Raw genomic sequence first — 17,458 nt, forward strand, 5'->3', positions numbered from 1 at the left:
ATTATGTTAATGGGACTCAGTAGTGAGAGGTTGTTGGAGTAATTTTGATCTTATTTTAGATGAGGCATTGGTGGACATAGTTGTAGCAAGAGTTTGTGGAGCATGTGTGGTATTGAACTGGAACTACATGTGGTTTAGCACCTTTTATTGGGACAGTGAGTAAGAGTTTTGGGACTAAGTATCATGTCAAGTTAAGAGAATAGTGGTAATAAAGAAGATGAACTTGAGAAGCTAATGTAAGTATGTGTAACACTTGAGGATTGTGAGATAAGATTGTGGAGATGAGTGTATATGTATATAGAAGTATGCCGTGTTGTGGTAATGTAGAAGAGATGGAGTAGTGGTTATACTGAGTATTTTATGATATTTGTTATGGGAATGCAGAATAATTGAAGGCACGAGACCTGTCAAAGAAAGAGAGTCCTGGATATAGGAATGGTTGTAGGTGTTAAGGTTATAGTGGGTTATCGTTGTCATGCAGTAGTAATGAGGATTATGGGAGGTATAGCAAATGACCCATTATTAGTGAGTTACGAGGACGTAACATTTATCTTAAGAGGAGTAGGATGCGACAAGAGAGTTTGATGGTCATACAGGTTGCAATTGGAAGTTTGAGTGTTGGTGCAGAATAAGGATGGATTTGTGTAATTGCCGATTTTATTACAGGTAATGGCAGTGCTCGTAGGAGTATGATGTTTATGAGTGAGAGTAACGTATTGTGTGAGGATGTTTATGTGCGTGAGTAAACTTCGAGGACGAAGTTCATTTTAAGGGTGGTATAATGTAACATTCCGTTTTGATGGTTGATCTTGTCCGGTGGATTGTCTCGGTAATTGAGGATGTTAGTGAGCGTCATGAACTAAGATAGAGTTGGCAACATTTAGGTTGTGGGTATCCAATAGTATTAGGGAGTTAGTATTGGGAGGCTATGCTATAGTTGAGACGATATCGTGAGCCATGTTGTGGAAGGAAGAGTGGTTGGTGGAGTTAGTGTTAGGGGTCCATGTTTTATAGGTTGGGTTGGAACTTCAGGGACGAAATTCTTTTTAAGGAGAGAAGACTATAATACTACGGATTTCTTAGGCTTGTACTCGACTGAGTAGAGCCTACTCGGCCGAGTAGTGTAGGTTGTGTAGTCTGTTTGGCTACTGCCGAGGAATACTCGGCCGAGTATGATGAATACTTAACCGAGTAGTGGATACTCGGCCGAGTATACTCTATACTCGGTCGAGTATCCGGTCTGGCGAGTAATATTTCAGCGGTTTGATTCGGGAGTAATTAGGGATTATATATTCGATAATCAGTTTCTAAAACGTCATTTGTAAACCTAATCAAACCTACGACACTCTAATCACTCCCAAATCTCTCCTCTGTGTGTGTGTGGACATCGTAGCTATCGCATTCAATCTTTCATTCTTTCGCCGGTAAGTATTTATCCCTATGTTGTTGATGATTAATTCTAGGGTTTGTCTTTATTCATGAATTGGGGGAAACGGGCTTTTGCAGTTAGTGATTGGAATTATATGATTGTTGTTGTAGGTGACGATGTGGTAATTGTTATGCGTTTGTATGGTTGATAGCAGTGTAAGCGGATTGCGAAAAGGTAGGGTTTCGCCTACTCAGCACTGTTAATTGATTGAGATTGCATATGTTTAATAATTGTTGTTATCTGCTGATCATCGGAGGTTGGGTGCTGTGGTGACGGTGTTGATGTGGTTGTGTTGTGACGGTTGTGGTGTTGTGATAGCTGTGATGCTGTGTGTGTGTGATTGTGCTGGAGTCACTTGCGGGAGTGGCTTCACACCCTAGTTCGCCCTCCGTGGAACCCGTCACGGGAGGGGATGTGCACATTAAGGGACATGGACTGTTTGTCGCTCGTTGATGAGCTGGACTAGGTGGGGATGGGCTGCGGTCACCCACTAACGGCGAGGATTACCTGTTGCGATGGGTAATTTGGCAGGGCTACACACTTCGGTGTGTAGTCGGTTACTGTGTGAGATCGGGAGACTGGGGATGGAGGATGATCAGCCGGTTACAATATTTGTTTGGCTTATCTTGATTGAACGGTACTGACCCCGTGTTGTTGTTTGTAAAACCTGCGGTGATCCATCGGGGATGGTGAGCAGATTATGACAGGTAATGCAGATGTTAGCTATGGGACAGTCATGGGGAGTCATCACGTCAAGTCTAGCTTCCGCTGTTATGAGTTTAGATGTCTTAGATTTCATTTGTTTTGAGACCTTGTACTTTTATTTTGAGTTGGTCTGAGATAATGTAATCGCTAACTCTTTATACTTTAATAGATGTATTCTTGGATTGTTACTTTTGATATATACTTACCTCGGGTAACCGAGATGGTAACAGCTTCTCATGCTAGGGTAGTCCTTGGTAAGGTACCTTGGTATGAGGGGGTGTTACAGGTAACCCTGGTATCTCATCCGGAAAAACATCCCCGAACTCACTAACCACTTGTATATCTGTTGCTAACGACTCTTCCACCTAAGTATCCCACACATGGAAAAGGATAAAAGGACACTTCTTTCTCAAACATGACTTTAAAGTCATCATTGTGATAAGTTTCATCTTGGGCTTTACAACAAACCCCCCATATGACACTTTGGTTAGCGCAATAGTTCGTTGAATATGTGTGATGTGACCATTATTTGAGCATATTTAGTCTCCGAATTAGCCTCGTTCCTATGCTTTTTAATGCATTTTGGGTCATTTATTGTCTTTAGTCCTTTGTTTTGCATATTCTTTGAGGTTTTGATCCCTCGGTAGGAAAGGAGTGCAAACCTTGCATTTTCATGGCAAATTGAAGCTAAATTGATTGAATTCAATGACCAAGCATCAAAGAGAAGACAAGACTAGAAGGCCTTTGTACATATTGTAGTAGTTGGGCAATGATGAGAAAAGATCCTTGCATCCCCGATGAAATCCCCAAGGATTGTATGAAGAAAAAGGAAGAAAAGAAGAAAGGAAGAAGCTGACTCAGAATCCGAGCGGATTGCCTTCTGGACGTCCTTCCAGCTCAAGGAATCCGAGCGTCTTCCTCAGGGACGCTCGACCAAAACCACCACAATCCGCCCTTCCACCCAACAAATCCGCTCGTCTAAAAGACCCACAATCCGCTCATCCCGTGCCCTGGACGCTCGGATTGTGTGACAGCTATTTCATTTTCTACTTGTTCTATGAAGGATGCGCATACCTCGGGAAAGACTAGAAAAAAAGAGACTCGCATATTTTTTTGAGAGGAGCGTTTCCTCAAGGACTTAATCGTCATTAAAGCCCTTAGTAAACCCTAATTTGTGTACCTAATCCCCACTATAAATACCCCATTAGTCTAATTAGATTATCATGTTCTTCTTATCAATCTTTAGTGTAGTTTATATCATTCTAATCTCTCTTTAAATCTTGTAATCAACTTTTAATCAAGTCTTAATACAAATCTCATTTCCTTAATCTCTCTTTTGTTCATATTTCATTTTGGGTAATTGAAGATTATTTGGGTTATTATTGGGAGATTGACAACCTTCCAATCAATCATCAAGTACTTCTATTATTCTTTGCTTTATTATTGGAATCATTAATAGGTATAATTCTCGTAATCCCTTTTTAATTATTGTTAATTATCTTCATTTATTCATCATGTTTTACTTTGTTGGTATGATTGACAACCTTGCTAGCATGTTCAACATGATAATGAGTGAGTCGTTTTCTTAACTAGGGTTAATGGGTAATTAGGGGAAACCAACATGGGGGATGATTCATGCTTAAATTAATATGTTTTCATAGTTTATTTGCTTGCTTGTTGTGATCTCAACTTATGGACATGTTATGTTTGATGAAATGCGAGCCTATGAATCCTTGCATTTATTACCCACCACCTATCTTTTTAACGAGACTTGTAAGACATAAACCAACTCGACTCTCATTAGACCATGCATATAGTTGAGTAGGGAAGATTAAGTCGACTTGTAGGTGTTGTACAATCTAATCGATTCGGCTGCGGGACCCAAACTTTCCTAGGATTGTAAGATATAAACCAACTCGATCCATCACAACAATAATTGCTTGCTTATAGTTTGAGAATATGTTTGTATGATCAATTCCCATGAATCCCCTATGACCCCATGACACCCTAGTGCCTTTTATAAATTGTTTACATCCCTTTTTAATCATCTTGCTTGTTTACTTTCATTGCTTTTTAGTTTAGTGATCTTCTATTCCAACCCCAAATTGTGACACCCCTAGACACCGCTAGTTACAATTGAAAATCTCACTTCAATACCCGTCCCTTGGGATCCGACCTTTACTTGCCTCTTTACTAATAGTAGAGTTGTTTGTGGAGTTATAAATATTGTTTTGGTCTAGGTGCTCCTAACGACAAGTACCGAAAACTAAACCTCTCAAAGAGGGCTCGACCAAAAATGGCGCCGTTGCCGGGGACGGTGTTAACTTGATTTAGATTTTCTTAGATTGTTATTAGTTGTGTCTTTCTTTGCCTTGGGGAAGTAAAACTCCTCAAGGTTTGTTCTAATTATTTTCAAGTTGTTTGATATTTTGCATGTCTAGAAGATCACAAGGTAACTTGTTACCCTTTGATCACGAAATTGAAAGGACTTTGACAAACAATAGAAGACTTGCTAGAAGAACTTTGAGAGGTATTGGTGAGGTTGTAGTTATTCAACCAAACATTATTGAGTTCGTCAACCCTTTTGCAAGAGAAGGTGAGGAGAACCCAACACAAAACCCAATACAAAATCAACCCATAATGCCTAAATTTTCATCATATTCCGTACCAACCGAGGAGAACTTACCCAATGGTACTCCCACACCACAACAGTTAACCGGAAATTTCATTGCGAAATCCGTATTTATCCAATTAGTCGAATGAAGCCAATTTGGGGGGATGCCTACTGAAGACCCTCACTCTCACATGGAGACTTTTTGTGACTATTGTGATGCTATTTCCTTAACCGGTGTAACTCAAGACCAAATTCGATGGGTCTTATTTCCTTTTTCTCTAATTGGCACCGCAAAACAATGGTTGAAAGGCCTTGATAAGGCTACTCTCGGAATTGACTCTTGGAAGAAATTGGCTCTAGCTTTCTACAAAAAGTTCTACCCACCGGAAAAGACTAACATGCTAAGAGCTCAAATTACGGGCTTTAAGCAAAGAGATGAAGAATCTTTGTATGAAGCTTGAGAGCGATACAAGGGAATTTGTCGCTCATGTCCTCATCATGGACTTAGTGAGTGGTTCTTGGTACAACAATTTTGGAATGGTCTTTATGAAGATTAAAGAAACATTCTCAACATGGGATCAAATGGTATGTTCACCGAAGTTGACGATAATCAAACTTGGAACAAGATTGAGGAAATGGCGGTCCATAATTCACAATATAGTAGACCTCGCAAGGCTACTAGAGGAGGAAAGCATGAAGTGGACTCTATTACTCAATTGGGTGCTCAACTTAGTGCTCACATTGATACCATCAATTTGAAGTTCGAAAAAGCTATGGCTAGACTTGAAGAAGCCTCAAAATCACCAAAGCAACATGTTAATGCCATGACGGCATCTTCCTCAATCCCAAGTGGGATATGTGAGAATTGTGGAACTTTGGGACATGACCAAAGTGAATGTAGGGGAACAAATGAACAAGTGAATGCTTTTCAAGCATACAAGAGTGGTACCCCTTATTCCAATTATTACAATGAAAACACCAAATTCCACCCAAATATCTCATACGAAAGCCAAAATGTTCAAAACCCTCAACCAACATACACCCCACCTCCCATGAGAAACCAAAATCAAAGACCCTTTTACAACCAAAACCAAGGTTACCAAAATCAAACTCCATACAATCAACAAAATGAACAAGGTTTTGATGTTCAAAAAGCGGTCATCCAAATGCAAAAGAATCAACAAGAGTTTTTCACTCAAATGTAAAAGGATATTCAAGCAAAGGAAATCACCATCAACAACATCCTAGCCCACACCAAAATGTTGGAAACCCAATTGACTCAACTAGCATCTTCAAGTTCTCAAAGACAAAAGGGGCAATTACCACCTCAAAGTAATCCACCGAGACATGAAACGGTTAGTGCCATTCACTTGAGAAGTGGTACGAGGTATGAAGCACCGAAGAAGCAAGTTGAGGATGAAGTTGTGGAAGCTAGTGACAAAGAAGAAGTTCTGCAAAACTCCAAGGATGGAGAACCATCAAAAGAAGAAGTTTCAAAGAAAAGTGAAGACAAGGCCAAGGAGAAGGAACCCATTGTGATTAGACTTCCTTTTCCAAGTCGTCAAGCTATGCCCAAATTTGATGACCAACTTGGAAAATTTATGAAAATTGTGAAGAATTTGGAACTCTCGATTCCTTTCACGGAATTAATGAATCACGTGCCGGCCTATGCAAAGTACATGAAAGACATCCTTACGAAAAAGAAGTCGATCCGGAAGCTTGAGACTATCGCCTTCACTATGGTGAGTAGTGCAATCTTTCAAGGGAGTTCACCTCCGAAACTTAAAGATCCGGGAAGCTTCTCAATACCGTGTACCATTGGCGACACAACGATCAACAAAGCCTTATGTGATCTAGGGGCTAGTGTGAGTGTTATGCCGTATTCGGTGAGTAAAAGGTTAGGGATGGGAGAGCTTAAATGTACCAATATTACACTCCAAATGGCCGATAGATGGACGAAGACACCATTAGGGATATGGGAAGATGTTCCCGTAAGAGTTGGGAAATTTTTCATCCCGGTGGACTTTGTCATTGTTGACATGGAAGAAGACTCCAATATTCCAATCATTCTAGGTAGACCTTTCTTGCACACCGCGGGTGCGGTGATAGATGTGAAGCATGGAGAGATCACTCTAGAAGTGGGAGATGAGAGCATAACTTTCAATCTTGACAAGACCATGAGAGCTCCCCGTTTACATGAACCATGTTTTATGGTTTATCATTATAGCCGAAAGGATGATAGGAAGAAGTCAAAATTCCATTGGAAGAAGAAAGTTTAGGATGCTCCATCAAAAGAACAAGAGAACAACAACAAAGAGAGCTTGAAAAGCTCACCCATGACAAGTGAAGAGGATGGCCTTGTTGGCCAAAACAAGAAAGGAGGAGAGTTGTCTTTATCAACTCAAGAGATTTTTAATGATCAAGTAGACGAAGTTTGCGGTCATTGGGACGATGAGTTTGAAGGGATTTTAAATCCCTACATTGGTAATGCTATCGATCAAGACCGACATGAAGGACAACAAGTGCAAAGATCCATTGAGGATCTTTATCATGATAATGAACAAACTTTTGACTACTTCTTCAAGGTGTTGAGCAACATCAACAACACCTTGAACATGCCCCCATGACATCTCACTAAGGATGAGAGTTTGGTGGAGTCCTCTCCAAACCACCATTTGTAAATATCTCTAACTCCCTAACTTGCATTTTAATTCTTACATTGCATTTTTGTCATTTTTGGATTTTAGTGCCTTGATCAAGATATTCATCATTTTTGAGAGAAGTGAGGGAGGGACTAATGACTTTATTGATTTGTAGTGCTTTAACATAGTGTGGGGATAGGAATTGCCTAGGCTATTCATGCCTTTGTAGTTCCCCTACAATGAAGAACACGGGACTTGAAGAATGAAAATGACACGGGATATGCAAGTGCACGGATGGACTTGAATCTGGGTAGACCAGGAGGAATCCGAGCGGCTTCTGGGTAATCCTCTCGTCTTATAAGAATCCGAGCATCTGTGGAGGAATCCGTCCGTCTAAACGAGCTGCAAAATGAAAAATTTTGGTCTGTAAGAGAATCCGAGCGTCCAAGCTGAGAAGACGCTCGTCTGAAACTGGCCGCTCGTCTTTGTAGAAAGACGCTCGTCTTTCTGCCAGTGCAGATTAAGAAAAGTTCCTGTAAGAGAATCCGCTCGTCTTTGAGGAAAGCCGCTCGTCCTGAATTGCAGAATCCGCTCGTCTTCACAGAAAGACGCTCATCTTTAGGCGAGTTTTCCTGAAGCCAATTTGAGCAGAATCCGAGCGTCCCGACAAGAATCCGCTCGTCTTCCCCTGCTGTTTTGAATTTTTCGGGTGTTTTAATACACCTTCCCTCATTCATTCAAACACTACCCATAAACCCCAAAACCCCAAAACTCTCATCCTCTCCATCACCAAAAACAAAATTTTCTCAACCAAATTCAACAAAATCAAATTCAAACTTCCCAACAACAACAATTAATCACTTCTTTTGCAACAATAATCAATCCAAACACCAAAATCTTCAACATTTGAGTCAATTTATGAAATACAAAGACAAATCCTTTCATCTTAAATCGATTTGGGTATAATTAGAAATTGAATATTTTTAATCTTTTCTTGGTGTAATCAACAATGGGAAGAACAAAAGGAGCAACAAAGGCACTCAAGGCAAAGACACTTTCGAAAAGGCAACAAAGCCTTTAAGCAAAGAAAGCTTCAATGGCTATGGTGGTCTCTACTGCAAACTTGGAAGTTCAACAACAACAAGATCCTCCCTTGGAAGAAACTACATCAACAACTCCGGAAATCGCTCAATTACCCAACTATCCGGAGGTAATTTTCATTTCTAACTCCCATAGGGATACATTTGCCAAGTATGCTAAGAAAGCCATTTTGCCCACCAAATTCATTTGTGAAGATGCCTTGAACAAATTGGGTGTCCTTGAACAAACAAAAGCCTTCTTTGAAGCCATGGGTTTGGGTAAATTGTTTACTACAAGAGAATTGACATACCCCTACCTTACCTTGGAATTCTTAAGTTCATTGAAAGTGACTAAGGTAGAGACTAAAGAATACATCGAGTTTCGTCTTGCCAATGTGAATAGGCGCATCACCTTTGATGTTTTGAGTAAGGTATTAGGCCTTAGTGATACACCATATTATCACAAGATGCCCGAAAAGTATGACTCCGCTCCTTTTTGGGAGGCGATTTCCGGGAAGAAATTTGTGAGCTTTCATGCTTATCGCGCTCTATTAGTCCACCATCCGGGCATTAGAGTGTGGCACAAGGTCATCGGGAATACTATAATAGCAAGAAAAGGCACTAATCACTTTACAAAGCTCGATTGTGTTCTACTTGAGTCGGCCTTAAATGTCGGAAGGGAATTCACTAAGCCCTACAATGCTCTAAGGCTTTTGATGGAAAGATGGCTTAATGTTGATTGTGGTAAGGAAGGCACCGCTCATATTGTAAATGGAGGTCTAGTTACTCTCTTGGCAAGCACTTTGACGCAAATTTCAAAAAGGATAACACCTATGTGGCGATCAAAGGGGGTCATATCATTGACATGGACGCCATGATTTACAAGTATAAATGGGTCAAGCATAACTCTCTTTACACCAACTATGGGTGGCTAACCAATGATGCTAGATCTTTCACTTTGCCTTCCAAGATATGCCGATTAAGTGCTCATCGAACAAACTACCTTCTTCCACTCTCCAAGGGCGCCGAGTACATCATCCGTATGTGGGAAATAATCTGTATACTTCCCTTAAACTAGAAGAATTATAACGAATTTAACAATGATGATTAAAGGTCATAAACAAAATACATAAACAAAGTATAAGGATTTAGAATTAACCTTCGATCCTAGCAAAATTGGCCTAAGAACAATATCAAAATTGATATTCGCCTATTAGTTGCACCCAAGACGATATGAGATATGCCCTTTGATTATGCTAGAAATCGATCTAAAATTTTCTGTAAAATTTAGTTGTTTTTGTGTTTTTTGTGATGAGAGAGAGGAGGCAAGGTCAAGAAAAAGCATTAGGGTAGAAATAATTCTCCACCTTTCTCTTTATACAGGCCGAAATTTGGAGTCAATTAGGAAAGAAAAGTCTTTCCTAGTTTCGGCCAAACTGACCGAAATAAGGAGATTATTCTCTTTGTTTTTGGTCTTTCCAAAAATATATAAAGTGTGTTGAATTGTCATCTAGTGAGGATCGAACCCATGACCTCTTGGTATGTGTACCCTCACTATTACCACTATGACACATTCATCTTATTGATATTAAACATAACTGATTATATTTAATTACGAATTAACAGATTAATTCGTTCAAGCTAACATTAAATATATTTAACTAAATATAACTTATTATATTTAATTTACGAATTGACAGTTAATTCGTCTCAACTTAATATTATTTAATTTTATTAAATAATTATCTCATCAACACATTGACTAACTTTTTAGTCATTTTGGGCATCAATGTGATTATATTTCTATAACCACATTTCTCAAACACATCCTATAGGTGTGACCTTTAGGGACCAGTTGATCACCGCCATCTGTATGATAATAACGTCAAACTTTCTAGCAAGCCAACTGTTATTAGGTAAACGTTAATCAACTGATTAAATATACAAAGTATACCCTTGTGAACCTGTAAGAGATTTACAAATGTTATCACACTAATTTGTGGAGGACACAAGCTCCAACAAACTCCCACTTGTCCTCACAAGTGTATGTGCGATAACCGATTCTCATATCCTATAAAAATTCTCCCACTCAATGTAAAACAATTTGCAAATCCGAATTCACAAAGGTCGTATTTTACAAGCGATCAATATCAAGAGTGGTTTCCCCGACTAGAGAGTAACTTAACTGATAAACGAATCAACATTCGAGCATGGCCATACATTTCGATTACAACTCCTCGAGTGGCCCCGAGAAATAACTATACCTGATAAGGGTTGGATATTTTCCTCAACTCGAATCCTGCAGATGTAAGCAAAGTATGAAATGACCCAGAAAAATCTACTTAGCCTCCGATTCACGGCAGGACGTGAGAAAGAAACCAAAGTCACCCAAAAACTGCCTTAATCTCAAGAGACAGTCGATAGTCAAAAGAATCGACTCTAGGAACACAATGGATGTCCTATCCACGACCTGGCACCGAATGTTATTAAACATTTAGGACTCCATTACGTTGTCACAAAAAGTTGTCCTACGAGGTATCGTGATAATCTCGCATCTCGTGATCGATCGACAACCGTTTGACTTATGGCTCGTTGAACCCACCATCAATCGACTGCACAATATAATAGCCGGAGTTATCAGCTCACATTGGCGATTACGGACCAAAACAAATATGATGTAATTCAGTTCACTTTGTGGCGTTCAATGTTGTCAGTACAATCCACATGAAAAACAAAATATTATATATAAAACGATGAAGTTATAAATAATATATGAAAAAGATAATGTATCAAATCCATAATCAAGTACTACAACTCAGGAACATGTTTAATTCCCATGGAATTAACATGCCCTACATGCTTATCATAATTCAATGGTTTGGCGAGAGGATCCGCGATGTTATCATCCGTCGCAATCTTGTCAATCACTATCTCTTCTTGCTCCATGTAATCACGGATCAGGTGAGCCTTTCGAAGTACATGTCTAGATTTGTTGCTAGACTTTGGCTCCTTAGCCTGGAAGATGGCACCTCTATTGTCACAATAGATGGTGATCGGGTCATTCGAACTAGGAACTACCGAAAGCCCTTGTAAGAATTGACGTATCCATATCGCTTCCTTTGCTGCCTCCGAAGCGGCATAGTACTCGGATTCAGTAGTAGAATCTGCTACAACACTCTGTTTGGAACTCTTCCAGCTGACCGCTGCACCATTAAGAGTGAAGACGAACCCGTACTGAGATTTTGAATCATCTCGATCCGTTTGGAAGCTAGCATCTGCATAACCGGCTGCGCATAGCTTAGTATCGCCTCCATAAGTCAATACCCAATCCTTAGTCCTCCGTAGGTACTTGAGGATATTTTTGACTGCTATCCAGTGTGTTTCACCTGGAGTCTTTTGGTACCGACTCGTCATACTCAATGCATATGCCACGTCTGGACGTGTTCATATCATGGCATACATAATCGATCCTATTGCAGATGCATAAGAAACACGACTCATGCGCTCTATCCCTTCAGGCATCGTGGGTGACTGAGACTTGCTCAACTGCATCCCAGTTATCATAGGAAGGTTCCCCTTCTTGGAGTTGGTCATGCTGAACCTCTCAAGAACCTTATCCAAATAAGACTCCCGACTAAGTGATAACGTCCGTCGTGATCTATCTCGGTAGATACGGATTCCCAAAATACGTTGTGCCTCACCCAGATCTTTCATCTGGAAATGGTTCTTCAACCATTATTTAACCGAAGAAAGGAGAGGAATGTCATTTCCAATCAAGAGTATGTCATCGACATACAATATCAAGAACACAATCTTGCTCCCACTCGACTTGATATATAAGCATGGTTCCTCGACCGATCGAATGAAGCCATACTCTTTTATCACTTGGTCGAAACGATGATTCCAACTCCGAGAAGCTTGCTTAAGTCCATAAATGGAACGCTTAAGCTTTCATACTTTCTTAGGATTTCGGGTTGCACCATGTACAACTCTTCCTCCAAATAACCGTTTAGGAAGGCGGTTTTCACATCCATTTGCCAAATTTCATAATCATGAAATGCGGCAATCGCTAAGATTATCCGAATGGAACGTAACATGACTACAGGTGCAAAAATCTCATCATAATGCAATCCTTGCACTTGAGTGAAACCTTTTGCCACAAGTCGTGCCTTATAGATATCTGGTTGCGCGTCTACAGAACGCTTTATTTTGTAAAGCCATTTGCACTGTAGAGGTTTTACCTTATTAGGTAAATCAACTAGATCCCATACGTTATTCTCATACATGGAGTCCATCTCGGATTGCATGGCTTCGAGCCATAGCTTTGAGTCGGAACAGGCCATAGCACCTTTATAGGTTGCGGGTTCATTACTTTTTAGAAGTAAAACGTCATTCTCCTCGACCATACCAATGTATCTGTCCAGAGGATGAGAGTCTCTACCCGACCTCCTAGGTTCCTCAGGAATATTAACCGTATCATCAGTTGGAGGTACAGCTTTCTCCATCTGTTCCTCGGTTGTTGGTTCTGGAATCTCCGACAGCTCGAAGGTTCTATTACTCGACTTGTTCTCGAGAAATTCTTTCTCTAAGAACGTCGCACTAGCCGCAACAAAAACTCGATGTTCGGTAGGCGAATAGAAGTAATTACCAAATGTTCCTTTTGGATAACCTATAAAGTATATCTTGACCGATCGCGGGCCGAGCTTATCCTCGTGTCTCCACTTGACATAAGCCTCGCAGCCCCAAACCCGAATAAAGGACAAGTTAGGGACCGTTCCCTTCCACATTTCATATGGAGTCTTGTCGACAGCTTTAGACGGACTTCGGTTAAGTATAAGAGCAGCTGACAAAAGAGCATAACCCTATAATGAATCAGGCACTACGGTGTGACTCATCATGGATCGAACCATATCAAGTAAGGTTCGATTTCTCCGTTCGGACACACCATTCAATTGAGGTGTTCCAGGTGGAGTTAACTGCAAAAACGATTCCACAGTCTTTCAGGTGTTGATCAAACTCATTTGAAAGATATTCGCCACCCCGATATGAACGGAGTGCTTTAATCTTTCTACCCAGTTGGTTCTGTACCCTATTCTGGTATTCCTTGAATTTCTCAAAGGACTCACTTTTATGCTTCATTAAGTAGACATATCCGTATCTACTCAAATCGTCCGTGAAAGTGATGAAATATCTATAGCCATCTCTAGCGGTAATTGACATAGGTCCACACACGTCCGTATGTATGAGTCCTAATAGGTCACTAGCGCGCATTCCAACACCTTTGAAGGAAATTCGAGTCATCTTGCCAGTGAGACATGATTCACACGTGCCATATGTAGAAAATCCGAATGCGGGAATAGTCCCATTATCGACGAGTTTCTTCACGCGTTTCTCATTTATGTGTCCCATTCGACAATGCCATAGATAGGTTTGATCTTTGTCACCAACCTTTAATTTCTTATTATTCATGTGTAATACTTCCGTGGTTTGATCTAAGATATAAATTCCATTCATGGAAACTGCTTTGCCATAAATCATTTCATTAAAAGAGAAAATACAACTATTATCCTTTATTGCAAATGTAAAACCGTCTTTAGCAAGTACGGAAACAGAAATAATATTCTTAGATAAACTGGGTACATAGTAACAGTTATTTAAAGATAACTCAAAATCACTAGGGAGTTGGATTACATATGTTCCCTTCGAGGCAGGCAGAACTCGTGCTCCATTCCCGACTCGCAGGTCCACATCACCTTTTTCGAGAGGTATGATGTTCTTTAGGCCCTGCAAATGATTACACAGATGAGAACCACAACCAGTATCTAGTACCCAAGTTCCGAAACTTGCATGGTTAATCTCAATCATATGAATATAAGATGACATACCAACAGAACGACGCGGCTGCCTTGATGTCCTCACGGTAGACGGGACAGTTCCTCCTCCAATGTCCAGTCTTGTGACAATGGTGGCACTCTATGTCACCGCCCTTGCTCTTTGTCTTGCCCTGTGAGCCACTAGTCTCACCAGGTGCACTCTTACCATTTCCTGGCTTCTTAAACTTTGGCTTACCTACAGCTAGGTCGCCATAAGCCTTGCCCTTACCTTTACCTTTGTTGTAAATCGTGAGAACATCCTGCTTCACGCTCCCACTCAATTTCATATCCTTCTCGGTCTGTACGAGAAGGGAGTGTAGCTCATGAGGACTCCTTTTCAAGTCATTCATATAGTAGTTCGCCCTGAAAAGGGCAAAACCATCGTGAAGAGAATGAAGCATTCGGTTAATGACAATGCTCTCACTGATTTTACAATTCAGTGCCTCCAGCTTCTCGACATTCTCAATCATGTGAAGAATGTGTGGGCTAACCGGTTGTCCCTTTTGGAGTTTCGCATCAAAGAAGCGACAGGTATGCTCATATGTAACGATTCTCGGTGCCTTTGAGAACTCGTTACTGTAACACTATGGATTTTCCGTGGTGACTACTCGACCGAGTAGAGCCTACTCGGCCGAGTAGTGCTCTGGTTGTGTGTTATTTTGGTTCTGCCGAGGAATACTGGGCCGAGTATAGTGAATACTCGACCGAGTATTGGACACTCGGCCGAGTATGCACTTACTCGACCGAGTGTCCGGTTTGGCGGAGTGTTATTTCGACGGTTTGATTAGGGAATGTTTAGGGTATTTTATACAACCGCGTCAGTTTCTAATATCATTTCAAAAGCGTTATCATTTCTACGTTAACCTAATCACACCCAAATCATTCCCTAATCCTCCTCTTAAGCATTTCGTAGCGTCATTGTGTGGATAATCGTTGTGGTTCTTGCGTATAAGTTCTCGTTGCACTGTTGGTAAGTTCTATCTTCGTGATTATTTGTACTTTTGTGAGTTACTGTACATTTATATGAGAAGAAGATTTTGGGAATTGTACAAAGTGTAATCGTGTTGCATGATCATTGTATAGGAGAAGACTTCGTAGAGGAGCCTTTTTGATTGTTCGTGTTGCATACTGCTGTTGATTGCTAAGGTAGGGTTTCCCTACTCAGTTTACTGTGCTTTACATGACATGTTGTTGTAATTATCGTTGTCTATTGATCGTCGTAGAATGGAGGTTTTTGTGACAGTGTTGGTGTAAGGGGATTGAGATGACTGTGATGTCATGTGATTGTGATTGTGGTGAAGTCACTTGCGGGAGTGGCTTCACACTCTAGTTCGCCCTCCGTGGAACCCGCCACGGGAGGGGATGTGCACATTAAGGGACAAGGATCGATGTCGCTCATTGAGGAGCTGGACTAGGTGGGATCGGCTGCGGTCACCCACTGGCGGCGAGGATTACCTGTTGCGATGGGTAATCTGGCAGGGCTACACACTTTGGTGTGTAGTCGGTTACTATGTGAGCTTGGATGTTTGGGAATTGACGATGATCAGACGATTATTGCATTTGTTTGTATTGTTTGTTGAGAAATACTGATCCCGTTGTTATTTGTGGAATCTGCGGTGATCCATTCGGGGATGGTGAGCAGGCTTGACAGGTATTGCTAGTGAGAGCTTGGGGATTGTCTTGGGAGATTTGTCACCACGAGTCATAGCATCACCGTCTGAGTCTTAGTGGATTTTCCTTTAATGTTAAGACTTTACAGTTGTATTTTGTTAAACAATATTTGGTTTTGGATATTGTAAACTTTACATTTCACAGTACTTTAATAATAGTGCTCAATTCAGACGCTTTTGGTATGTACTAATCTCGGGCAACCGAGATGGTAACGCACTTTCATGGTAGGGTGCTCCTGGTAAGGCACCTTGGTATGAGGGGGTGTTACAAAGTGGTATTAGAGCCGAAGATTCCGGCACCTAAACAAATGAATGTAATGAACCTAGGGAGTCTAAATAAAATGAACCCGGGGAGAGTTGTTTGGAGCTACCGCAAAGACTCGGGAGACGTCCCGGAGTCGCACATTGGCCCTTACTGACTCGAGCCGGTAACATGGGGGAGTGTGATGAGAACTAGGCTTTGTATGTGCACGTATGTGAAGATGCATGTTGGTAAAAGTCGATAGTTGCAAATATGTGTGTTGAAGTTTTTAATTGTTGTGATGGGAGGAGTGGTAGATGAAACGGGTTGTGATTTCAATGTTGGATTTAGCATATGTGTAAATTGGATGCTGATATGGTTACAATATGGTATTAAAGTTTTAATATATGCATTGCATGTTGACGTGATTATAACATGGTTTCTAGGTTCTTACGTATTTGCTGCGGGAATAGTGAGCATGATAGGGGAATCGTAATCAGAACCTTTGTTTATAGCGTAACTCGGCCGAAGCGGGCGGTACTCGACCGAGTATGGAGTACTCGGCCGAGCGAAAAAGAACTCGACCGAGTGTTGTTTGATGGAAAGTAGCAGTCGCTACTGTTAGTGATAACTCGACCGAGTATGAATGTATACTCGACCGAGTAGTGTTCACTCGGCCGAGTGTTGTTACACTCGACCGAATGTTGTTTTTGTATTTTGACGTTTGTCTCTGGAGTCGATACTCGACCGAGTATCTGGGAGGATACTCGACCGAGTTAGCTTTACTCGACCGAGTATGATGTATACTCGGCCGAGTGTTCTTATGGCGGAAGAGTGTTAAATTTTGAGCATGTGTTTACGTTTCTTTCATTCTTATCAGCTCAAAATGCCGCCCAAAAGAACTCCCGCGCAGATCCAAGCTTCAGAGATGACTCTTGATGAGGTTGCTCGCATGATTGAGCAACAAGAGGCTCTCCTTGAAGCTCTCAAAAATGTGGGAAAAGGGAACGAGAAGACGATGGATGCAACCCAGCTTAGCATCAACATTGCTCGTTTCCACCCTCCCACATATGACGGGGTAGGTGAACCAAAGCTGCTCGAGAAGTGGCACCGTGAGATTGAAGCTCTCATGGAAATGGTTAAGTGCCCCGAGGACATGATTGTTGAGCAGGTAGTGTACTACCTAAGAGGAGAAGCGGCAGTTT

At 41.0% G+C, this 17,458-nt stretch overlaps 1 non-coding gene across 1 annotated transcript; it reads right to left on the bottom strand.

Annotated features, from left to right (window-relative positions):
• Window positions 1-5,146: 5,146 nt before the first annotated feature.
• Window positions 5,147-5,253, bottom strand: LOC141615507 (small nucleolar RNA R71). The gene has a single exon (XR_012529926.1). It is a non-coding gene; the product is annotated as a small nucleolar RNA R71 (small nucleolar RNA).
• Between the last annotated feature and the right edge of the window lie 12,205 nt (window positions 5,254-17,458).

This window comes from Silene latifolia, chromosome 11 (assembly GCF_048544455.1).
Source record: "Silene latifolia isolate original U9 population chromosome 11, ASM4854445v1, whole genome shotgun sequence".
Classification (NCBI taxonomy): Eukaryota; Viridiplantae; Streptophyta; class Magnoliopsida; order Caryophyllales; family Caryophyllaceae; genus Silene; species Silene latifolia.